This window comes from Tupaia chinensis, unplaced genomic scaffold (genome assembly GCF_000334495.1).
Source record: "Tupaia chinensis unplaced genomic scaffold, TupChi_1.0 Scaffold000410_1, whole genome shotgun sequence".
Lineage (NCBI taxonomy): Eukaryota > Metazoa > Chordata > Mammalia > Scandentia > Tupaiidae > Tupaia > Tupaia belangeri.
In genome coordinates this window covers 1,039,005-1,065,772 of record NW_006159915.1, presented here as the reverse complement: position 1 = coordinate 1,065,772, position 26,768 = coordinate 1,039,005, and the positions used below count along the sequence as shown (strand labels likewise).

Genomic DNA, 26,768 nt, shown 5'->3' with positions numbered 1-26,768 from the left:
AAAATATAGCAGACTCAAAAAACATTATCAACTAGCACTGTAATTGATTATTTAAAAGACAGTAAACAACAGCAACATATATTTATTTGAAGAGCATTCACCAAGGTACACCTTATTCTTACCTGTAAAACAAGTTTCATCAATGTAAAATAATTAAAATCAAATAGATTGCATGTACTTAACTCTGACCACCATGGAATTAAATTGAAAATGAGCAACAGAAAGGAACTTTTAAAGTACTCAAATATATATGTCAGAGGACATGTGTACTCGCCAAATTGAGACAGTGACATGAAAAGCAAGAAATTGCCCCCCAGGAGAATGGCCATACCACAGTCCCTTCTCCTCCATTCTCCTGGGATTTTGGTCATGCACAGACAGGGGCTTGGTGTGATTTTCAATCCATTGAAACCAGGACTCACACTGCGGTCAGCCATATGGGAGTCCAGAACCTTAACCATTACTCTCTACCTGCTAGCCCAATAGTCAAATATTTAAAACTTTAGCAATCCTCTTCTAAATAACCTCATAGGTTAAAAAGAGATCACAAATGAGAAAATATAGTGGATGGAATAAAAAAGAAATTATAACGTATTTAACTTCGTGAGATGCCACTAAAGCAATGCTTAGAGAGAGCTTTAAAATGAAATGCTTATTTTTACTAAGGAAGAAGATTTAAAACTCATGAGCAAAGTTGCCACTTGAAGAAGATAGAGGCCCAGCCACAGTGGCAGAGTGGTATAGGAACACCCTGCACGGCTGGAATCCATATGGAAGTTCCAGTTGCTCTACATTTAACCAATGAGAATAATTGAGAATGTAATCAATATATAGTGTTACTGAGAATATAATCAACATAACTATTTGAAAAAATAGTTCAATAGTTTCATTAGAGTTAATTGTTCTTCTACAGTCTGACCAGTCAATTCTTTATCTAGATTTCTGCTCAAGACAATTAAACACACATATTTTCCCAAAGTTTAAAATGTAAATTTCCATTGCAGCTATATTCAAAATAGTCCCAAAGTGAAAACAACCAGTGCAGGCAACTACAGCAATGATGTAGATCCTATATATATATATATATGTATATCCTATATATATATATACATACACACACACACACACATATATGTGTATACACACACACATACACAATTTATTTAATTTTATTTGTTATTGTTATTTTTAATGTGACCAGAGAGAGACAGAGAGAGAGAGAAATGCAAAGTGAGAAAGTCCACCTCCAGGCCTGGAACTCGAACTGCAGTAGACTATGTGGGAGTCCAGTGCCTTCATCACCATGCCACCTGCTAGCCCTTAGACCCATTATATACAAATTTGGCTCCAATGGTGAGAAATGATGGTGCCACACACAATAAGAAAGTATGAAAAATGTTTTTACTCACGTGTCAAAGTTTTCTGTGGTTAACAGGGTTAAAGGAATTAAGAAAGCAGGCAAAGAAGATGGAGATGGGTGGTGGGGCTGGGGTGAGGGTCTCTGCCCAAGAGCAGAAGCTTGTGTGGTTGGAAATTCCCACGGGCACCAAAGGAGGGAGCACCTGGGCTTTCTTAACAGGCTTCCTAGATGTGGGTCAGAGAGAGAGAAGGGGTGACACTTGAAAGCTGTCAGCACTTAAACAGTCAAATGGAGTCATTGTATTATATAACCCAAATGTCCATCGAAAGTGACGAAGTAAAGCAATTGCAAATCTATACAATGGAGCAGTATTCAAAAATGGAAATTAGTGGACTACTCACATATAGGAAAATCTGGGTAAATCTCAATAGCATTTTTTGAGCAACAGATGTCAGGCAGAAAAGAGAACATCATTCTGTGTAATACCATTTGCATGAAATTCTAGAATGGACAGAACTGACCTAATGGAAGAAAAACATGTCACTAATTATGCTTGGAGAAGAGATTATTGATTTCAAAGTGGCTGATCTTGACTGCAATGTTGATCACAAGGTTAAATACACTTGCTAGAACATGAAAAACTTGACACTTAACATGGCTGCCCTTTCTTATATGGAAGTTATATCTCAATAAAGTTGATTAGAAAAAGAGAAACTTCACAAATGGGGAAATTAAAATGATGTATAAACATATAAAATATTTACCTTATAGGTTATAATAGCCACTGATTCATATTTTGATAAAGTTTAGAAAAATAACATGGGTCAAAGTACTTGGGTTTAAATCTCAGTACCACTTACAAACTAGACAGATTAATTTGGAAATGTTTTTATCTCTCTGTTTCTCTTTTTCTGCTTCAATAAATGATACAAATCATAATCAATAAGAGTTATTGTGAGTAAATGAACTAATGTGCCTCTAGCAATTTCTAGGATTACATAAGCCCTTGTTAAATCTTAGCTTTATTATATTTTTTAACCAATATCAAGGGGAATGCATACTTTTATGCACAGTTGCTGGAAATGTAAATCATTGCATTCTTTCCTGAGGCAACTACATACAAAATCTCTTTAAAATGTGAACATGTTTGGCCATCAATAGCATCTCTGGAAATATATACGGTACAATTAATTTTTATATGTGCAGCGAATTTCCTTCAAAGATATATCATCTCATAATTTATAAAAGAAAAAAAAAGGAAATACAAAGATTCAAATGTCTAATTATAAAGAATTATGTGGGCCAGCCTGTGGCATGGTGGTTGAGGTACCTGGGTCCCACACATCCAACTGTACTGCGTGGGTCTGGGATCCAGCAGCCTGAGAAAAAATGGAGGTGCTTTCTCACTTTCCCTCTCTCTGTGGAATAAAAAAGAAATTATAACGTATTTAACTTCGTGAGATGCCACTAAAGCAATGCTTAGAGAGAGCTTTAAAATGAAATGCTTATTTTTACTAAGGAAGAAAATTTAAAACTCATGAGCAAAGTTGCCACTTGAAGAAGATAGAGGCCCAGCCACAGTGGCAGAGTGGTATAGGAACACCCTGCACGGCTGGAATCCATATGGAAGGTCCAGTTTCTCTACATATTGAGAATGTAATCAATATATAGTGTTACTGAGAATATAATCAACATAACTATTTGAAAAAATAGTTCAATAGTTTCATTAGAGTTAATTGTTCTTCTACAGTCTGACCAGTCAATTCTTTATCTAGATTTCTGCTCAAGACAATTAAACACACATATTTTCCCAAAGTTTAAAATGTAAATTTCCATTGCAGCTATATTCAAAATAGTCCCAAAGTGAAAACAACCAGTGCAGGCAACTACAGCAATGATGTAGATCCTATATATATATATATATGTATATCCTATATATATATATACATACACACACACACACACATATATGTGTATACACACACACATACACAATTTATTTAATTTAATTTGTTATTGTTATTTTTAATGTGACCAGAGAGAGACAGAGAGAGAGAAATGCAAAGTGAGAAAGTCCACCTCCAGGCCTGGAACTCGAACTGCAGTAGACTATGTGGGAGTCCAGTGCCTTCATCACCATGCCACCTGCTAGCCCTTAGACCCATTATATACAAATTTGGCTCCAATGGTGAGAAATGATGGTGCCACACACAATAAGAAAGTATGAAAAATGTTTTTACTCACGTGTCAAAGTTTTCTGTGGTTAACAGGGTTAAAGGAATTAAGAAAGCAGGCAAAGAAGATGGAGATGGGTGGTGGGGCTGGGGTGAGGGTCTCTGCCCAAGAGCAGAAGCTTGTGTGGTTGGAAATTCCCACGGGCACCAAAGGAGGGAGCACCTGGGCTTTCTTAACAGGCTTCCTAGATGTGGGTCAGAGAGAGAGAAGGGGTGACACTTGAAAGCTGTCAGCACTTAAACAGTCAAATGGAGTCATTGTATTATATAACCCAAATGTCCATCGAAAGTGACGAAGTAAAGCAATTGCAAATCTATACAATGGAGCAGTATTCAAAAATGGAAATTAGTGGACTACTCACATATAGGAAAATCTGGGTAAATCTCAATAGCATTTTTTGAGCAACAGATGTCAGGCAGAAAAGAGAACATCATTCTGTGTAATACCATTTGCATGAAATTCTAGAATGGACAGAACTGACCTAATGAAAGAAAAACATGTCACTAATTATGCTTGGAGAAGAGATTATTGATTTCAAAGTGGCTGATCTTGACTGCAATGTTGATCACAAGGTTAAATACACTTGCTAGAACATGAAAAACTTGACACTTAACATGGCTGCCCTTTCTTATATGGAAGTTATATCTCAATAAAGTTGATTAGAAAAAGAGAAACTTCACAAATGGGGAAATTAAAATGATGTATAAACATATAAAATATTTACCTTATAGGTTATAATAGCCACTGATTCATATTTTGATAAAGTTTAGAAAAATAACATGGGTCAAAGTACTTGGGTTTAAATCTCAGTACCACTTACAAACTAGACAGATTAATTTGGAAATGTTTTTATCTCTCTGTTTCTCTTTTTCTGCTTCAATAAATGATACAAATCATAATCAATAAAAGTTATTGTGAGTAAATGAACTAATGTGCCTCTAGCAATTTCTAGGATTACATAAGCCCTTGTTAAATCTTAGCTTTATTATATTTTTTAACCAATATCAAGGGGAATGCATACTTTTATGCACAGTTGCTGGAAATGTAAATCATTGCATTCTTTCCTGAGGCAACTACATACAAAATCTCTTTAAAATGTGAACATGTTTGGCCATCAATAGCATCTCTGGAAATATATACGGTACAATTAATTTTTATATGTGCAGCGAATTTCCTTCAAAGATATATCATCTCATAATTTATAAAAGAAAAAAAAAGGAAATACAAAGATTCAAATGTCTAATTATAAAGAATTATGTGGGCCAGCCTGTGGCATGGTGGTTGAGGTACCTGGGTCCCACACATCCAACTGTACTGCGTGGGTCCGGGATCCAGCAGCCTGAGAAAAAATGGAGGTGCTTTCTCACTTTCCCTCTCTCTGTGTCTCTCCAGTGAGTACCCTCTGACAACTTTTTTTTTTTTTTCTGTATAGAGATTTTTTTGCTATGGAGTGTGTGCACTCGCTGGAGAGATAGAAAGAAAGTGAGAAATCACCCCCAAAGAGGGATGGCCAAGCCACAATCCTTTCTCCATTCTTCTTTTGGGATTCTGGGCATGCACGCATATGAGCCTGGCGTGAGTTTTAAACCACTTGATTGGGACTCAAACCATTCAAACATGGGAGTGCAATGATGTAACCATTATACCATCTGTTTGTCCCTCCTCTGACAAATTTTAAAAAGTATGTGTTATGGTGTAATTATACATAATTTTTTTGAATGTCCATGAAAACATACACCAATATGCAAAAAATGCTTACTATATATTAGTGTAAAAGGAAGTCAGGTTAATGACTGTCTTAGTCAATTATTGCATTACTAACAAAAATATCTCAGACTGGGTGATTTATGACTCATAATTCTACCAGATGGATAGTCCAAAGGCATTGTCTTGGCACTAGGCTGGCCTACAATATGGCCGACAGAAACATGGAGGATGACAGGTGTATGCAGAGAGAGACCAAGCTGTGAGCACCTCTGTTTTAAGACAGTGTTCTTGTGAAAACTAACCCCTTCCCACGAGAGCTAGAACTCAGTCTCAAAACACATTATTATTAATCTATTCATGATAGTGTGGCCTCCCTGACACAGTTACCATGATCCAATCACTGCTACTAGATCTCACCACCTCCAATACCAAAGTCCAAAACATAAAATTTGGGGAGTCAAACCATTATTCTAACCATAACAATGATTAAAAATATATTAATGTTAATTAATATAAAATGATTTTACAAGTAACACCAATGAAAATTTAAAATGCTCAAATAACCTCTATATAAAATTTTAGGACTCAAAGGGAGGGTTTATATAGAAAGAAAGTAGAGCCATATGTAGATAAAAAACCTAAGTCTATCACTAACTAGCTGTACAATCAACAATTCACTTAACTTTATGGAGTGTCAGTTTTCCCTAATGGTTAAAATGGGGGTAAATTTATGAGGAGCTATTTATACATATACAAAGATGCACACATGTGTGTATGTGTTTATGTATATAAATTTCATAGATTTTTGTGAATATATTAATTGAGGTAATATACATTAATAAAATGTTAGGTAAAAAGTGGTAATTACTCAAACTATTTAATTTAATTAACAAGATACTCAAGTGAATAAATTAACATGCCAATTTCTGTGGTGGTATTATAAAGATGCACAGTCTAGCAGAATTTAAGAAGCGTCACCTAAATACGTTCTTTTTAAAAAATTTTCTTTATTCTTTCATTTATTTTAGTTTGACCAGAGAGAGACAAAGAGAGAGAGAATGTGAGAAAGTAAGCCGCCAGGTCTGGGACTCTAACGGTGATCAGCCATGTAGGAGTGTCCAGCATCTTAACCACCAGGCCACCTGCTGATTCCCATAAATCCATTCTTAACTCTTATAGAATATTTGCTAAAATATGTTAAACATCGGGATTAGCAGTTAGTGTAATGGCTATGTCACTGGAATCCCATGTAGTTGACCGCGGTTCGAGTCCCGGACCCAGTGGCTTAAACTCACGCAGGGCGCATGTGTGTGCGTGTCCAAGATCTCGAGAGGAGAATGGAGAAGGGATTGTAGTGTGGCCATCCCCCCTGTGGGGTGATTACTTGCTTTCTGTCTCTCTGTCTCTCTCTGGCGAGCACACGCGCCCTATAGCAAAAACCTCTCCCCCCAAAAAAGAAAAAAAAATGTTAAACATTACTTTGGAAAAATAAATAATATTTATGGTACATTTTAGAGCTACTATAATTAAAGCTGTATAGGAAAGAAATAGCCAGATAAGTGGAATGGAAATCATAATGAAAGTGTATTTTTATCTACTCATATTGATCTAGATCAAGTTATGGTTGTAAGAATTCTATGAAAAGGTTAAATTAAAATGAATGATCGGGACCAGCAGTTAGCGTAATGGCTATTTCGCTGGACTCCCATGTAGTCGACTGCGGTTCGGGTCCCAGACCGGGTGGTTTAAAACTCATGCTGGGCACGTGTGCGTGTGTGCCCAAGATCCTGAGAGGAGAATGGAGGAGAAGGGATTGCGGCGTGGCCATCCCCCCTGGGGGGTGATTTCTCGCTTTCTCTCTCTCTCTCTCTGTCTGGCAAGCTCATGCGCCCTATGGCAAAAACCTCTCAAAAAAAAAAATTAAAATGAATGATAAATAAATTACTTACCATCAAATATCAGGAAAATAAACATATATTTTAAAACATTAGTCCTCCACCTCATATCATAATTAAAAAAAACATTTTTAGATTAAGAAAATGATTAACTACTAGAAAGAAGAAAATAAAAAAATCTTTCTGATCTCTAAGAATATGGTGAAATATAATTCTCTATCTCCTAATATGTAACAATTACTATGGGTCAATTAGAAACAAAATGAAAGTGATTCGATGGTGGCACAGTGATGAAACCCGATACTCTGTGAGGCCAACAGGGCAAAGTTCTAGGTTTGTGTGAGACCTCCCTGAGTATGCAGTATATGCAGGCCAACTAAAAGTGGGAGTGTTTTAATGCCCTATCAAGCGTGCTCCCTTTCAATCTCGCTCTCTTTCAGGATAAATAAACTTAAAAATGCTCCTAATTCAAATAAAAAAATAAAGTGTGGCAATTGAAAATTAACTTTGTTTAAATGAATAGAAATGGATAACAAGAAAATCTTAACAAAGGAAAGTACATAAAAATGTCCATGTCTGAAATACAGAAATTGTAAGTGATATTAGAGGCAAAAAATGGAGAAATAGCTACAACAAAGATGACAGTTTTAATATTCCTAGTATTTGGAATCTTTTGCTTTAAAATTTTTTATTATTTTTCAAGCCGTAATTATTTATAACATTTTCTTCTTTTGAAGGATAAACAGATTTTGCTCTCCATTGACATGATGGTTAAGGCTGCTGGATCCCACATGGCCAACTGCGGGTTGGAGTTTCAGATCCAGTGACTAAAGAAACACGCTGGTGTGGGTGCGTGTGTTTCCCTATCCCTCCCAAAACAGATCAACCAATTTCGTTACTGTACAAGAACAAGGATTCAGGGAACCAGCAGTTAGCGTAATGGCTATGTTGCTGGACTCCCACATAGTTGACCGCGGTTCGTGTCCCGGACCCGGTGGCTTAAAACTCACGCCGGGCGCGTGTGCATGCGTGCCCAAGATCCCAAGAGGAGAATGGAGGAGAAGGGATTGCGGCGTGACCATCCCCCCTGGGGGGGTGATTTCTCGCTTTCTTTCTCTATGTCTCTCTCTGTCTGTCTGGCGAGCGCACGCACCCTACAGTGAAAATCTCTCCAAAAAAAAAAAAAAGAACAAGGATTCAGTGAACAATTAGTAAGATTTATTCCTGAAAGTAGGTGATTTGGGGAGATGACAAAATCTAAACTTACTATGTTTTGCACTTGCTGGAGAGAAATAAGAGAGGGAAAGTGAGAAATCACCCCCCTGGGAAGATGGCCACATTGTAACCTCTTCTCAATACTCCCTTCTGAATTTTGGGCATGCACACACATATACACTCGACCTGAATCTCAAGCCTCTGGGCCAGAATTCTAACCATGGAGTCAGCCACATGGGATATAGCACTTCAACCACCAAGCCACCTGCTGGCCTCATGTAGACAGACAAAACTTCTAAGTACAGAATTCCTCAAAAGATTGATCAAAGTTTCTTACTCTATGAATGTAATTTTCAATTGAAAAGGAAAGGGAATCAAGGGATTTTAGAAGTAAATTAAAGGAAAACAAATGGATAATAGATGTAAACAGTGAATTGCTAATAAAATAAATACAACTGATATTTTAAAAAATTCGGGACCAGCAGTTAGCTTAATGGCTATGTCGCTGGACTCCCTTGGAGTCGATGCGATTCGCTTCCCGGACCTGGTGGCTTCAAACTCTCGCCGGGCGCGTGTGTGTGCATGCCCAAGATCCCAAGAGGAGAATGGAGGAGAAGGGATTGCAGTGTGCCCATCCCCTCGGGGGGTGATTTCTTGCTTTTTGTCTGTCTGTCTCTCTCTGTCTTTCTGGCGAGTGCATGCACCCTATAGCAAAAACCTCTCAAAAGAAAAATTTCAACTCATTCGTAATAAAATGAAATAAAAAAAAATTAAAATCCTAGTTTTCAGGTTAGCCACTCTCCTAATTACTGATGGGCATGCCAGAGATGTTTACTCATTCCCTTTGGGCCAGTACTGATTAGCTAGCTTTGTTGTTTTTTAGTTTTGCAAAAATACAAATAAAAATTTATGCATAAATATATTTGGAATATAATTAATTATAATATCAAGGATATAATAGGAAAACAGGTGACGTGGTAGTTAAGATGCTGGATCTCACATGGCTGACTCTGAGGTGTGCGTCTTGAATCCAGTAGCTTGAAAGACATGCTAGGTTGTGTCTGTGCATGTCCAAAACCTGAGAGGAGAATGAAGGGGAAGGGATTATAGCATGGCCATCTCCCATACCCTGGGAAAGGGCAGTAAATTCTCACTTTCCTCTCTGTTTCTCCTTAGCTAGCACACATGCCCTATAGCAAAAATCTAAAGAGAAAAAAAAAACAGTAATTATCCTTGATTTCTTATATTAAAGACTATATGTGGTATCCATTCATATGAAATATTATCAAGAATTTATTTTTGAAATAATTTGTAATGATGTCGAAAGTTGTTATGATAAGTGAAACAAATATGATGCAAAATTGTTAGTTATATAAACTTAACTGAAATTACTAATGTACTCATAGAAAAGAACTAAAAGGAAATATTGATATGATTATGAGTATTATTTTCTTCAAATTTTTTGTTACTACAAATACATTACATTGCATTCTAATAAAAGTTATTTGTATAGTAATTATTTTAAAACACTAAAAAAAATGCTCTATGTGGGACCAGCAGTTAGCATAATGGCTATGTCCCTGGATTCCCATGTAGCTGACCATGGTTTGAGTCCCAGACACACTGGCTTAAACTCACGCCGGGTGCATATGCATTTGTGCCCAAGATCCCAAGAGGAGAATGGAGGAGAAGGGATTGCCGTGTGTGGCCATCCCCCCTGGGGGGTGATTTCTCGCTTTTTGTCTCTCTGCCTCGCTCTGTCTTTCTGGCGAGTGCACGCGCCCTATAGCAAAAACCTCTCCAAAAAAAAAAAAAAATGCTCTATGTGAATTCTTTTACTCTGACCATTACATTTTGAGTTGATATATTATAAAAATACTTTAGATAATTTGCCTAAAGAAATTGCTTTGCTTGAGACTTATAAAAGGGTAAATTTCATGAATGTAATAAAGCCTGGCTAGGTGAAGAATTTCAATAATTTTTTTGTGTTACTTTAAAAAACAATTTAATTTGTCTTCAGCCATGCTTAACATTCAAAACAAAATTCCTGTTTTACTTTTTCCTCTTTCACTGGAGAACACAAAGTCCTACAGTGTGGAGGAGACAGGAAACTCTTAGGATTTATCTTTTCAAGATGACACAATTTATTGTTTAAAAATGTTTTTATGAAATGTTTCATTGGGTGGATACTGTTTAAATGCTCACACATTGCCAACTGTCATTTTTGACATTGCTTTGTTTCTTGTTATTTTATTTGTTTTATGATTATATACTCAGTGTGGAGAGCAGTTTCTGCTCAGTTTTTAGGTCCTAGCACAGATTTGCATCATGTTGGGAAAGTCCTCTAAAATGTCATTAAAAAGACTGATTTTAAATAATATTTAATTTTCTAACCAATTGAAATGTTTATAGCAAATCATACAAAGGTCATAAAACATTAAAGTCTTATAACATCATTTTTGGGTATTTTTTAAAAAGGCAACATAAAATACAATTTTTTTGAAAGATGAAAAGTAGCGAGTTTGAAAAGCATCATATTAGAGTGTCAGATGGTGGATCCTGTTTCCTTTGAGTCATTGTTATGCCAGAGGCCCACACATATTGTTAATTCTACATAAAACAATACATTAATAATTATGAATTTGCATACTTTCTCATATTTATTAGGGATAATAGATTGTTTTGAGAGGTTTTGCTATAGGGCACATGTGCTCGCCAGAGAGAGACAGAGAGACAGAAAGCAAGAAATCACCTCCCAGGGGGGATGGCTATGCCTCAATCCCTTCTCCTCCATTCTCCTCTCAGGATCTTGGACACACATGCACATGCACCCGGCATGAGTTTAAACCACCAGGTCTGGGACTTGAATCGTGGTTGACTACATGGGAGTCCAGCGACATAGACATTACACTAACTGCTGGTCCCTCAAATAATTTTGCTTTATTTTTTGATGGTTATCTTATTTCAGAACCAAAATTAAGTTAGGTTTTAAGCTAGATATGTTACATTAATTTTTTTGAGAGCAATATTTTAGCTATAGGGCATGTGCACTCACCAGAGAGACAGAGAGAGACAGAGAGACAGAAAGTGAGAAATCACCACCCAGAGGGGATGGCCACACTGCAATCCCTTCTCCATTCTCCTCTCAGGAAACAATGAAAAATGGAACTAAAATCCAATTAATCATAAGCTGGAAAAGAAATCTAAAAGGAAGAAAATATTGAGGAATGTAATATGGATTCTTTAGAGTGATTTAAGTAGCACATGCATTGACACATATATAACAAATATCTCAGCACCAGCAGTTAGCATAATGGCTATGTCGCTGGACTCCCATGTAGCTGACCATGGTTCGAGTCCTGGACCTGGCGGCTTAAAACTCACGCCGGACGCATGTGTGTGCGTGCCCAAGATCCCGAGAGGAGAATGGGGGAGAAGGGACTGTGGTGTGGCCATCCACCCTGGGGAGTGATTTCTTGCTTTCTGTGTCTCTGTCTCTCTCTGTTGTTCTGGCATGCACACACGCCCTATATAAAAAAAAAAATCCCTCTCAAAAAAATATTTGAAAAGTGGATTTTTCTTCATATATCTCACCATGTAAACCTGTTATATTATGTATCCCAGTAGATGCAGTGACAGTAGTAATAATGGATGATTTTCCCATTATCTGTGATTTAACACAACAAAAGTTTGTATTTTATACATGTAAAGTCCAATACAGGGGTTTCTGTGAGATAGTTAAGGAATCTAGATTCTTTGCCTAATCATGCCATCTTCAGGAAGATAGGTTGCAAAGTCACTGCATGATTGGGAAAAGCATGGAATACAGTGTATTGAACATTTGTGTCTTCAGCCTTAGAAGTGGAGGAACTCATTTCCACCCATATTCCACTGTTAGAAGTTACTGCTGGGGAGACTGAAGTCTAGGTCAGCGATACTCAAATTGCAATCCATAGACTGAATGCCTATCTACAGACTATTTGTTATTTGTTACTGAGATATGGAGTTTGTTCTGGACATAAATCAACTATGTCACTAAGGACATAGCTGAAGTTAGTAGCAACTTCCTTTTTTCTTTTCTTTTTTTTTTTTTTTTGAGTTTTCTTTTTTCTTTTTTTTTTTGCTATAGGGCACGTGTGCTCGCCAGACAGAGAGAGACAGAGAAAGCGAGAAATCACCCCCCAGGTGGGATGAGCACACCACAATCCCTTCTCTTCCATTCTCCTCTCGGGATCTTGGGCATGTACGCACATGTGCCCGGCATGAGTTTAAGCCACCAGGTCCGGGACTCAAACCGCAGTCGACTACATGGGAGTCCAGCAACAAAGTCATTATGCTAACTGCTGGTCATGATGATGAAAGCAATTTATTCTGCTTTCCATTTTGGTGCCAGCTTCTTTTTATTTTTTTTGGAGAGGTTTTTGCCATAGGGCATATGTGCTCACCAGAAAGACAGAGAGAGAGAGACAGGGAGACAGAAAGTGAGAAATCACCCTCCAGGAGGGATGGCCATGCCTCAATCCCTTCTCCTCCATTCTCCTCTCAGGATCTTAGGCACGCACACATATACACCTGGTGTGAGTTTAAGGCATTGGTCTAGGACTCAAACTGCAGTGGACCACATGGGAGTCCAGTGACATAGCCAGTACGACAACTGCTGGTCTCCCTGGTGCCAGCTTCTAGTAGAGGACTGACACTTTGAGAAATACTGCATTAACTGTGTGCTTAGGAAAAAGTAGAAACATATTTGGTGACAGTCTTTGTGACAGTCAACTATATATTTAAGCCTGTGAAGCAGGTATACTGTCTACTGGTTACCAACTTGTCTCACTCTAGTGAGACTTGCGCCCCCTGCTGGCCTGGCTCTGGGTTTTATATTTCAGGACCATATGATATGCTGAGTTAGTGTTGAAGGGCATCCTGAGAGAGACTGGAACTGAACTCAGGCTTTTCAGCCTTTCTCTTCCTATCTCAAGATGTTACATTCCGATCACATTCTGCAGTTATTCTTGAGAACAACAACAGAAAGTAAGGGACCACTTTGGATGAGATCAGTCCAAGGCCACCTGGAGAACTGCCATGCATATATGCATGATGATGGAGTTGGGTTTTAGACATCTTTAAGGGTTTATCAATATCAAAATATAAGTCGCTTAATGAAAAAAACTTGCAAGGAATTAGTCTTTATAAATTTCTTTGAAAATATGCAAGCATGAACACATTAAGGGCAATTTAAAAGAAGTGATACAGGTTAACTATAATTATCTGCACTGTGAATTTTTAGAATCAAATTTTTCTGTCATTTTAATATGTACCAATTATGTTATACATAGTCAGGTGACTCATACTAAATGAGTTCATTTAAATCGAAAGAAGCAAGGAGTTTTTATTTTGTTTTAAGACAGTATCTTGCCCTGTCATAATCCTCCCGCTTCAGCCTCCCAACTGTAATTACAGGCACATACCCAAGGCCAGGCTCTTTAAAAAAAAAAAAAAAATTGCTCTAGAGCACGTGGGCATGCTAGAAAGAGGGGAGAGATGAGAGAGAAAAAGAGAGAGCAATAGAGAATGTGAGACAACATCCTCCATGGGGAAGGTCATGCCACAATCCCTTCTCCATTCTCTCAGGATTTGGGGTACATATGCACACATATTCAGTGTGTTTTTCAAGCAACCAGGTCTGGGACTCAAACCATCCCAGTTGACCATGAGAGATCTAGTGCCCTTAACCTCCACACTACCTGACTGGCTTAGGCCAGGCTGTTTTTCAGACAGTGTCTCACTATGTTGCCCAGGAGAGTCTCAAGCTCATGTCAGCCTCAAGCTCACAATCATTCAACCTTAGCCTCTGCAAATCACAGGGATTAGAGGCTAGTGCCACTGCATCTAGCAAGAAGGGAGTTTGTTGTTGTTGTGTTTTGTTTTGTTTTTGTTTTTGTTTTTTCACTAAAATGATGCTGCAAAAGGAAAACAGACTCAGGATCCAGCAGGTGGCATGACGGTTAAGGTGCAGACTCACACATGGCTGACTGCAGTCTGAATCCCAGACCTGATGGCTTGCTTTCTCACTTTTCCTCTCTCACTCTGTCTCTCTCTGGTGAGCACACATGTCCTATAGCAAATTAAATAATAATAATTGTAAAATAATAGATAAAAGTAAATAATTCTTTAAAAAAAAAGACTAAGTGATGAGTTTTGCATTCCAGATTTAGTTGTATCAACTGTAAGTTATTGAATGAAGAGAGAGCATCGCTTGGAAACTTTTACTTCATTAGGGGTGTCAAACAGGTTTTGACATTTGTGTCAGTTCAATACAGGAGTTGGAAGGATTCTGAGGCAGAATTTAGGTCTACGGATGAAAAATACCATGAGTAGTAGCAGATGTTTACTAGGAGTAAAAGATAAAATAGCCATATATGAAATAACTATTTGCTATAATTGCTCTATATATTTATAGTCTTGTCTATGCATCTAAATTAAGTGTTCTGTTGAAGGTTTAGTTATAACTACCATGACATGTACCAAAGGGAAGATGTGCAATAGGGTATAGATAATGAAAGAGCAAAACCATGGAAAAGTAAGACATTTAGAGAGTGACTTCATTTGTTTGAAGAGAACTTTCAAAACATAATTATGTCCATGTTTAATGTTAGCACAAAGCACATTACAAATTTAAATGTCTTTTGGATTAGTCACTATTTTGAATTTTCCCCACCCTGTTTCTTTCTTTAATGTGGAGAATCAAGAGCTTTCTGAATTGCACATTGTACTGCGATTGTGATCTGTTCACTTGAGCACAGGACTGGACCGTCATGATAGCACTGGAGAGAGAGCACTGTGCACTTGATAAACGAGGGTGAATGCGATTCATTGAAGGGAGCAATGCGGCCTATCCTATTTAGGAAAATGCAAGGAAAACTACAGATGGAATTAATGAAGTAGGATGAAGACTGTACATACAGATGTTTGACTTGCTTTTAAACATCTCATATGAAAAAGTCAGTCTGTTTGGGTCAACACTTTCTTAGGGCCAGCACATAGCATGGAGGTTAAAGTACTGTGTCCCACATGGCCAACTGTGTGGTTTGAGTCCTGGACCTGGCAGGTTGACCATCCCACCAGATGCATGTGCAAGCGTACCCAAAATACAGAGAGGAGAATGGAGAAGAAGTGGTTGTGGTGTGGCTATTCCCTCTGGGGGACGACTGTCACTTTCCCTCTTTGTCTCTGTCTCTTCTGGATATTTCTGATTCTATTCTCTTTCCTAGACAATATGCTTTTAGTGATGGCAGCAGGATAATTTTCGATCTGTTCATCATATTCTAATTTCGCTTTCACCTACAAGAATTGGGTTGAAAGTGAGATGACACGAATTGTTGCTGCAAATAAATAAATTATCACATGGACTTGGTGCTAAAAAGAGAAAAAGTGTGGGAGTAGAATCCAATCTTGCTCTATCTCTTTATTCATGATGTGTATTTTTAAAATGTGGCTCAATGCTAACATATATTAGCTCTTTTTAAAAACCTCAAAACCTATGGGAACCAGCAGTTAGCGTAATGGCTATGTTGCTGGATTCTCATGTAGTCGACCGCGATTCGCGTCCTGGACCCGGTGGCTTAAAACTCACGCCGGGCGCGTGTGTGTGCATGCCCAAGATCCCGAGAGGAGAATGGAGGAGAAGAGATTGCGGCGTGACCATCCCCCCTGGGGGGGGGTGATTTCTTGCTTTCTGTCTCTATGTCTCTCTCTGTCTGGTGAGTGCATGCGCCCTATAGCGAAAACCTCTAAAAAAAAAAAATCAAAACCTGTAGCTACAATGAGGAATTAAATAGAGTAAGACTTCAGGCATTTTGGTTGAGGTGAGTGGATCCCACATGGCCCACTGCACCATTGGAGTCCTGTAAATGGCGGTTCATAAAACATGCCAGGTACATGTGTGTGTGTGCCCAAAATTCAGAGAAGAGAATAGAGAAGGGATTGCAGTGTGGCCATCCCCCTTGGGAGGTAATTTATCATTTTGTCTCTCTCTGTTTCTCTCTAGCGAGGATATGTACCATCTAAGCAAAAAAGAAAAAAAAAAAGACTTTATATTTTATTTACTTTAATTGGACTTTATATTTTATTTACTTTAATTATAAATTGACAAATTATTGCTGTATGTATTTATGGGGTACAAAGTGGTGTTATGAATTATTAATACAATACAGAATAATTAAATCAAGTTAATTCGTTGTATGTATTTATTGGGTATGATGTGATGTTGTGATTTATTATTAAGAATATAATGTAAAAATAATTAAATCAAGTTAATCAACTTATCCATCATCTCATTTGGACTTTTATTTTCTATGTGTTCTCGAGCAAGTTATTTAAACTCTATAGGCTTCAGGCTCTTGTGAAATAGCAGAAATATCTTGTGATGATGTGAAGATTGAAAGAGATATCATACGTTAACATAGCCACGGACACAGCACAGGCATTAGATAAATACTCAGTATTGCCCTTATATTTTCCGTCATAGTGTTCCAGGTTAAAAAAAAAATGTAGTCCTAATTAAATATGTTAAGAATTATTAATTGAAATTTCAGAGTAGCACTATACTAAAATACTGGGAACTGCCTCCAATAGCATGGGAATTGAGGCTTTAGAAAAGTGAAAATATAATTTTTGATCTTATCGGAAATTTACCCCTTCAGTAAGAAACAACACACTTCAGTGGTTTGGTGACTTTCTAATGTAGTAGAATTACTCTCCTAATTAAGTGGTAGCTATTCTGATTATACATCATTATGCTTAACTGGAGTGTCTGGAAGATGTCTCAATTAGACAGTTCTCCCAATTAAGTGTGTCCTATAGGTTATTAAGAATCACTTCCTCCTCTTGGGTAGTGCTGGTTGGCCTAGTACCAAAGGCCCCATCATTAAAAGGTCAAAATTAAGCTCCTCAGTTAACACTCCATTAAGTTGAACAGGAGAGTTTGCTGTGACTCCTGTGGTTTTTGTCAGTCTGGCTGCAAATCAATTAAGAGACTGTATTCAGAGTTACAGATGATTTGTTCTTGAGGCAAAATAATGCCTAAAAAGACCAACCATGCTCTTTAAAAGAGCCCAAATCTGGCAGTTGTTTGGCTAATTCACTGTATTAATAGTATATACATTTTGGTACAATTTATAAGATAATTTGTGATTTAAAAAAAAAATTAGACAAGATGTAGAAGAACAAATGTTGAGATGATAAATTCCAAAGGAAAGAAACAACACTTCATAGGGAAGCAATGAGTTTAAAATAGTCACATTATCTATAGTACAAAGCATTTTGCACTATGACAATAAACATCAAGATGCTGGAAAATCTTTCTTGGCCATGGAGTAGGAGATTTTGAACACTCCTAGACTGCTGCTACTGCCACTAATGTCTGCAGATATTTGTGACTCTTAAATCACTGTGAGCCTGGGATTAGGTGTGCACAATTTATCGATTACAAATGTCTAGGCTAAAAATTTTGGATGGATGTAAGAGCCGGCATCACACCAACTTTTACTACCTTGAGTATACTGTTCGTAGTCTGGAAAGAAGCCACAGAAAGCAAACCCATCTTGCTGTTTCTGACAGATGCTACATATAGGCCCCCCATGTCTTTTGCTTTATGGATAGAATATTTTTGATGATTAATTAGAAAGGTTTTAGAAGATAAATCTTTGCTTTTTTTCCCCCTGGAAATGATTCTTTTTGGGGCACAAACAAAATAAGAAAGCATGAGGGAAGAACTTTTACTAAGAACATTATTAATGTTTCTTGGCAATTAGTCTAGAAAGTCACGGGATATTTTAATCTTTTAAATATTAGCACACAACCAAGAGTGGAAATAGTATGAACTTTTTTTTAAAAAAAGCTATTATTTATTATTGTTTTTGATTTTTATGTTTATTTAGATGGACTCATGAAATTAGGTTTTACATTACTAAGAACATACTAACATTACATAGACGATAGCATTATTATTATTACTATTATTATTAAATTGTATTTATTCATCCATTTATTTTTATTTGATCAGAGAGGGACACAGAGAGAGAGAGAGAGAAAGAGAGATAGGGTAAGTGAGAAAGTTAGTCATCAGGTCCGGGACTCGAACCATAGTTGGCCACGTGGGATTGTCCAGTGCAGTAACCTCCACGCCACCTACTGGTCCCCACATTATTATTTTTTAAGACAGGACCTAGCTATATTGCTATGTATGCTATGGGTCAGGATCACATGGGAGACGTGGGTTTGATTTCTGGTCCCATCTAAAGGCTAAGCACATTAGCACAAGCCTCTTATCCTAGCAATTCACAGAATGAGACTTAGCCACCAGGTTGTGAAGCCGCCTGACAATAGAATTCTTAATCTCCTCTTCTCAGGAGTGTGATTTCTTGGCTCTCACTTATATGTGTCCTTAATATGTCTGTGATTGATAAATTTTTTTTTTTTTGACAAGGTGTGTGTGCATTTCCAGAGTGAGAGCAAGTGAGAGAGAGAGAGAGAATACCAAATGGAACATGGTTATGCTGCAATCCATTTCTTCTTCTTATGAGAATTTTGAGCACCCTGACATATGCCCATTGTGTTTTTAAAGCTGCTAGGGTCAGGATTCAGGCCACATTTGGTCATGTGGAATCCGACTCTCCATGCACTGTACTAACCACTGTGCTATGAGGCTAGTCCAATAAGGCTTCCGTTAGCTTATGTAATAGTAAGGAAAGGTGAGAAAACCTTCGTTTCTTCATTGGGCAAATTTAACTTCTAATTCACTAGGTGATGATATTACTTTTTTTTATTTTAGACTTTTTTGTTATCGAGTCTATGACTTGCCGGAGACTGGAGAGAGGAAAAATAAGAAATCCCCTAGGGGTGATGGCCATGCCACAATCCTGTCTCCATTCTCCTCTCAGGATTTTGGGCATGTACACACATGCACCTTGTATGTTTGTCAAACTGCTGGGTCCAGGGCTTGAACTGCAAAGTTGGTCATGTGGGATCCAGCACCTTAACCATGATGCCAGCTGCTGGTCTGGTAGTGATGATTCTTTACTGGCATGTAGTTTCTTTGTTGGAATATACATATACACGTGCTTGATAAGGAGGGCCTAAATAAAGAATAATGTTACAAGGCTTGTCAAACGGACCAATTTCTTTTGGAATCGGTGGTCCCAGTCTCTGAAATAGGCTGAATCTTGTCACCCAAGTAAAAAATTGTGGTGGGTGGCTTAATCCGAACTTTCAAGGATGTGAAAAATTGAACCAAAATGTGAATCCCCATCTTCTAAGTTAGAATGATGTTCTCAAACACTTGCTCAGTGACACCATCTATAGAACCCAACAAGGTGTCAGGATTCAAGTAGGAACATGTTGGTGACAAGGGGAAGTGTCATGCAGACCTCACTTGACGGGTGCACATGTTCCCCTGAATGTTGACAGACAGCATCTATCAGCCCCTTCAGGGTTTTCTCAGCTACGGAAAACTGGCAGGAGATCACACTTTCTCAGGGCAGCCCACATCCAGTGATAGGTCAAGAGGGGACTAAAAAGGCCTAGTCATTGCTGCTAATTCTGAGGACTACTCCAATTCCAGTTCTTACTATGGGGTAGGCTGAAGTTTGGTAGTAAGGCCTGCATCTAGAAACTTCCTTCTGGCCTGTTCTGTTTCCTCCCCTTTCCCTTCCAAAGGCATTAATCCCTAAAAACTTTATCATAGATTCTGCTTCTTGAGAACTGATCTGTACCTAGTGCAATATGAATTTGCTGAATTTCTGGGCTTCCATATCTCTGTTCACTTCTTTTCTTTCTTTGTTTTGCATGTAATAGCTTGTTAGATACTACCATTATGCATGAAGATATTTGTCCTTCTCTTTGAATCCTATAGCAAATACTGTGTTCTACAATCAGACAGTTCTTGGTTCTGTAGTACTATGATTAAAACCGCTCTCAAAAGTGTTCTCAGTGGGACCTGTGCACAATTGTACTTGTGACAATGTTACCCACAAAATGAGTTCCTTTTTTACAGAGAGGGATTTAACTGCAATTCTGGGGTTAAAAATATCCCAACATATAGTTATCAAGACTGTTTCTTGTCAGCAATTTTAGTTAGCAGGTCATTATGAAAGTCATGATGTATTTTTCTGTTTTTCTATGCAAAAACACATCACAACTCTCCTGACAACCCAATATCTTCCAAGGTATTTGTCCATTGTCAATTAGTTTTCAAATTTAGTGACATGAATTTCTTCATATTTTTCTCTTACTACCTGTTGTGAGTCTCCTTTATTATTTTAATAATGTATCATTATGCCAGCTCTTGTTTTCTCAATCAATCTCAACAAAAGTTGACAAGAATACGGATAAATTTGTAGGCCAGCAGGTGGCGTGGTGGTTAAGGGACTGGACTCCCACGTGACTAACTGTGGTTTGTGTCCCAGACTTGGTGGCTTGCTTTCTCACTTTCTCTCCCTCTTTCTCTTTCTGGTTAGCATGTGTGCCCTGCAGCAAATTTATTTTAACTTGACCAGAGAGAGACACAGAGAGAGAGAGAGAGAAAGTGAGAAAGCAAAGCCACCAGGTCCAAGATTCGAATGTGGTCAGCCATGTGGAAGTCCAGGGCTATCACCATGCCCCTGCTGGTCTCCTAAATAACTAATTCTAATTTTTTCTTTTTAAAGAATATGGATAAACTGGAATTCCAATGTGTTGCTAGTGAGGATATAAAATGGAGAACTTCCTGTGGAAAACAGTTTGGTAATTCCTCAAAATGTTAAATATACAGTTACTATGTGACACAGAAATTTGACTCCTAGACATAAATCCCAAAAAAGAAAACAAATGTTTACACACACAAAAAAGCACACATATGTGTATTGTAGCATTTATTAATTGCTAGAAAATGGGAACAATCCAATGCATCTAAACTGATGAAGGGATAAATAAGATGCCATATATCCATACACTGGAAAACCATTTGGCAATAAAAAGTAATGAAGCACTGATACATACTACAAATGGATGAACTTTGCAAACATTGTACTAAGTGAAAGGAACCAGACAGAAAAGACTATATGTTATATAATTCCATTTGTATGAAATACTCATAATAGGCAAATCTTTTGCAAAAGAAAGTTAGTGATTGCCAAGAGCTAGGGAAGAGATTAGAGGAAAATGGAGGGAATAATTTCTTCTTTTTTTAAGTTTTTTATTTTATTTTATTTTAATTTTTTAATTTCATTTTCTTCCATACATTCAATCACATTATTATCTGTCTTACAAAATGGATATTTCAACAGATGAACATCTCTCCCCAACACACTTGACAAAACCACAAAACATCCTCAGCAGACAATACCACACCTCCCTGTGACATCAATACTTTGCCTCCCTATTTTTCTTCTAAATGTCCTTCCTCAGACCCTCCTATTGCACACATACTGTATCTGGTATTTACATCTTTATACTGTGTTTCTATATCCTTTAGTGAATTAGTTTCAGTCATAGAGTGTGGACACTCGGTATATTAAGTGAGAACATACAATGCCTCTCCTTCATTAGCCTGGAGTCGTCTATATTCATCCACTTCCTGTCAAAAGCCAGGGTTTTTTGTTTGTTTGTTTGTTTGTTTTTTAATGGATGAATAGTATTCCATTGAGTATATGTGCCACAGTTTTTCTAACCATTCATCAGTTTGTGGGCATTTGGGTTGTTTCTATGACTGAACAATTGTGAATAGTGCCGCAATAAACATCGATGTGCAAGCACTTTTCCAAGGGAATGATTTCTAAAGGGTGATGGAAATGTTCTAAAATTGGTCATGGTAATAGTTACATGATTCTATGAATATACCAATAAAGCACAGAAAATTTTATGCAAATTGGTGAAGCATGTGGCATCTAATATTGCCATAAAAGGGACTAGCAGATGACATAATAGTTATGTTGCTGGACTCTGACATAGTCGAATGCAGTTTGAATCCTGGATCTGGCTTCTTAAAACTCATACCAGATGCATGTGCTAGCATGCCCAAAATCCCAAGAGAGGAGTGGAAGACAAGGGATTGCTGTGTGGCCAACCCCCACAGGTGGTGATTTCTTACTTTTTGTCTCTTTGTGTCTGTGGCAAACATATTCACTCTGTAGCAAAAATCTCTCTTAAAAAAATATTGCCAAAAAAAACTATGAAGCAAATGTAATCATAATGACTTAGAAATTTCAAAGACTATACAGGTAAATTATTAAGATTAAAAACAAAGGTCAGATGAGGCCAGCAGGCAGCATAATGGTTAAGGAGCTGGACTCCCACATAGCCGACAGAGGTTCAAATTCCAAACCCAGCAGCTTGAACCTCACACTAGGCACAAGTGCATGTGTGCACAAAATCCCGAAAGAGAAATGAAAGAGAATGGGTTGTAGCATGGCCATCCACACCACCCCTGAGACAATTTCTCACTTTCTGTCTCTCTGTCTTTCCAGTGAGAGCATGTACCCTGTAGCAAAAATCTCTAAAATATATATATAAGGCATGGAGGGATTGAATGGTGGCACAGTAATAAAATGTCATGCTTTGTGAAATGACCCACATGGAACATTCCAGATTCATACCAGGAGCCCTCCCTTATGTTGTGTCTGAGAGTTCCTGTAATCTGGGACTAGCTAAGGTTAGGGGTGTCTTGTGGCATCAACGCCCTGTTGGGGGTGCTGTCTCACTATCACTGTTTCTTGTCTCACTCACGAAAAAAAAATACGGCAAACACTACTCATTATAAAATCATTGTACACATAGCAACAAGGCAAAATATTTTAAGTTATTGTTTTAACAATATAAACATGAATATAATATAAATATACATAAGTAACAATAAAATAACTTAGGATAGGTGTAATAAAAGATGTGTGAAAGCCCTATAGAGAAAACAAATTAACAAATTAACTTTAACCAGAGTTATGAAATGTGACTTTTAAAAAAATCATATATACCAAGTACATATCAGAATTTTGGTTGACTTCAATTAAAGTATAGTTTCCATTCAATTACAATAAAAATTTCAAGGAACACTTTTTTTTTTTTGAGAGAGAGATTTTTGCTGTAGGGTGGGTGCACTCACCAGAAAGACAGAGAGACAGAAAGCGAGAAATTACCCCCTGGGGGATGGCCATGCCGCAATCCCTTCTCCTCCCTTCTCCTCTCAGGATCTTGGGCACGTACGCACACGCCTGGTGTGAGTTTAAGCCACTGGGTTTGGGACTCAAACCAGAGTCCGCTACATGGGAGTCTAGTGACATAGCTATTACACTAACTGCTGGTCTTTTTTTTTTCTTTTTTTTTTAGAGAGAGAATTTTGCTATAGGGTACGTGCACTCACCAGAGAGAAAGAGATAGAAAAAGTGATATATCACCCTCCAACCCCCAGGGGAAATGGCCATGCCACAACCCCTTATCCCATTCTCCTTTGGGATTTTGGGCACATATGCACATGCGCCCTGCATGAGTTTCAAGCTTCAGGATCCTGGACTCAAACCACGGTCAGCCATTTGGGAGTCCAACACCTTAACTACTATACCACCTGCTGGCTCCTCAAGGAGCGTTTTACAGAACGTGATACGAAACTACTAAAACATATATGAAAGAGCAAATGATCAAGCAATGCTAAAATATAACCAAAGAAAGACAAATTGGATTTGTAAGATATTAAAGCTATAGTGGTCAGGACAGTCTGAGGACTGGCCCCTTTGCACAGTGGGTAAACACAATACATAGAGAGCGAGACTACACATAGCTGACCATGGTTAGAGTCCTGGTGCTGACTACTTGAAAAACACACCAAGCATTTGTGTATGTATGCCCAGCATCCTGACGAGATAGAGAAATGGAGGAAAAAGTATTGAGGCATGAGTCTATCCCATGGGAGTGCATTGCTTACTCTCTTTCTCTTTCTTCCCTGTTGAGTGCAAATGTCCTCTGTTAATAAATTTAAAAACTCAATATAATAATACACATAATAACAGAAGACATGTATGAGAACGTTCATTACATTATTGTTTGTAATAGAAAATAATCTGAGAAAAAAGACAATTTGAGAATCGATGAATGGAATATATTCATGCAATCAAAATTTTTACAGCAGTCAAAATGAATGAACTACCAATAAAATATGTATGATCTCAGTGATGTTTTATAAAAACTAAACATTTTGGGACCAGCAGATGGCATAGTAGTTACATTGTGGCACTCCCCTGTAGGAAACTACAATTTGAGTCCAGGACCTGGCAGCTTGAGACTCACACCGGGTACGTATGCGTGCGTGCCCAAAAATCTCAAGAGGAGAAGGGATTGCAGCATGGCCATCCCCCCTGGAGGGTGATTTCTTGCTTTCTGTCTCTCTGTCTCTCTCTGCCTGTCTGGCGAGCGTATGCACTCCATAGCAAAAATCTTTCTTGAAAATAAAGCTAAACACTTTACCTTTTTAAAAAGATTTTAAAAAAAACTGAAGTAAAATATACTCTTAAAAAAGATGAATGCACTAAAATATTTTTAAGATGTAAAACAAGCAAAAAAAAATAAACATAAGATTCAGGAGGATGCTTATCTTTGGTGAGAGGAACCGAAACAAAAAAATGAGATGACAGGTAAACTATATGCTTAAAATAGGTAATTTTCAGGATCTTAAGTTTTGTTTTGGGTGCTAGGTTTTAGGTGGGAGGCTTTTGAGTGTCAAATATAAATATCTAAGTAGCTTTATAAATAAAAGTAGATCATGTAATACTATAAATGTTTATGAACTAAAGTTTATGATTAATTCAATGTTGTATCTCTCTTTTTTTTTTTGGAGAGTTTTTTTTTTCTTTTTTTTTTGCTATAGGGTGCGTGAGCTCACCAGAAAGACAGAGAGAGACAGAGAGACAGAGAGCGAGAAATCACCCCCCGGGGGGGGTGGCCACGCTGCAATCCCTTCTCCATTCTCCTCTCGGGATCTTGGGCACACATGCACACACGCCCAGCGTGAGTTTAAGCCACCAAGTCTGGGACTCAAACCACGGTCAGCTTCATGGGAGTTCAGTGACATAGCCAATACACTAACTGCTGGTCCCCAATGTTGTATTTCTTAAACATCGAAAAATAAAAGTTTGGATTTGATCATGAAATCCATAATGAGAGATTTCAGATGCATTTCTAAACTGAATGTAAATCAAAATAAAATTATTAAAATAAATGTGATGTTTAAAGTCATCGTTAAAGTAGAAGTTATTACTGTCAAATAACATAATTTTATCATAATGTTAATCCTGTAGTTTTAAGTCCTAAATATCATCTATTTAGGATAAGCAAAAAAATGTATTTTGAACAGAAAATACATTTCAGTAAGAGGAGATAGTGAACCCACATTTGGTGCATTTTCTCCACATGGCTTCTAGGACACTATATTCTCTTAGCTTTTCTTTCACTTTCTTATGCTTGTTCATTTTTCCTTTGTAATTACTTATTTTTCCCCTAGCCTGTTCTTACTGAAATGCTCAGACCTTGGTTTCATGTAGCTGTGTTTATTCCCTTGGTGTGTGGCTTTAAGTAGCATCCATATTTTGATGACTCTGAATTATCTTTTTCTTTTTTTAATTAAAACCTTTTTATAGGTTTTTGCCATAGGATGCATGTACTTGCCAGAGAGAGAAAAAAAGAGACAGTGAGAAAGTGAGAAATCACTCCCAAGAGGGATGGCCATGCTGCAATCCCTTCTCTTTCATTTTCCCCTTGGGATTAAAAAAAAAGTTTTTTTATTTGTGAGGGAGATTTTTTTTTTGGAGAGGTTTTTAATATAGGGCGTGTGCGCTCGCCAGACAGAGAGAGAGAGACAGAGAGACAGAAAGCGAGAAATCAACCCCCAGGTGGGATGGCCACACCACAATCCCTTCTCCTCCATTCTCCTCTCGGGATCTTAGGCACGCACACACACGTGCCCGGCGTGAGTTTTAAGCCACCGGGTCCGGGACTCGAACCGCGGTCAACTACGTGGGAGTCCAGTGACATAGCCATTATGCTAACTGCTGGTCCCCTGAAGGAGATTTTTTGCCATAGGGAGCATGTGCTCAACCAAGAGAGACAGAGAGAAAGAGAAAGTGAGAAATACCCCACTGGGGGATGACCATGCATTTGACCATACACAGTTCCTTCTCCATTCTCCGCATGGGAATTTGGTCATGCATGCACATGCACCTAGCATGATTTTCAGTAACCAGGTCCAGGACTTGAACCATGATCAACCACATGGGAGTCCAATGCCTTAACCACTGTGCCACTTCCTGGCCCTTGAATTAGATATGTCTACCCCAGAACTC

At 37.9% G+C, this 26,768-nt stretch overlaps 1 pseudogene; it reads right to left on the bottom strand.

The window, feature by feature from the left end:
* LOC102500050 (ubiquinol-cytochrome-c reductase complex assembly factor 2 pseudogene) overlaps window positions 1–26,768 on the bottom strand; it is a 41,477-nt pseudogene that overhangs the window by 14,406 nt on the left and 303 nt on the right.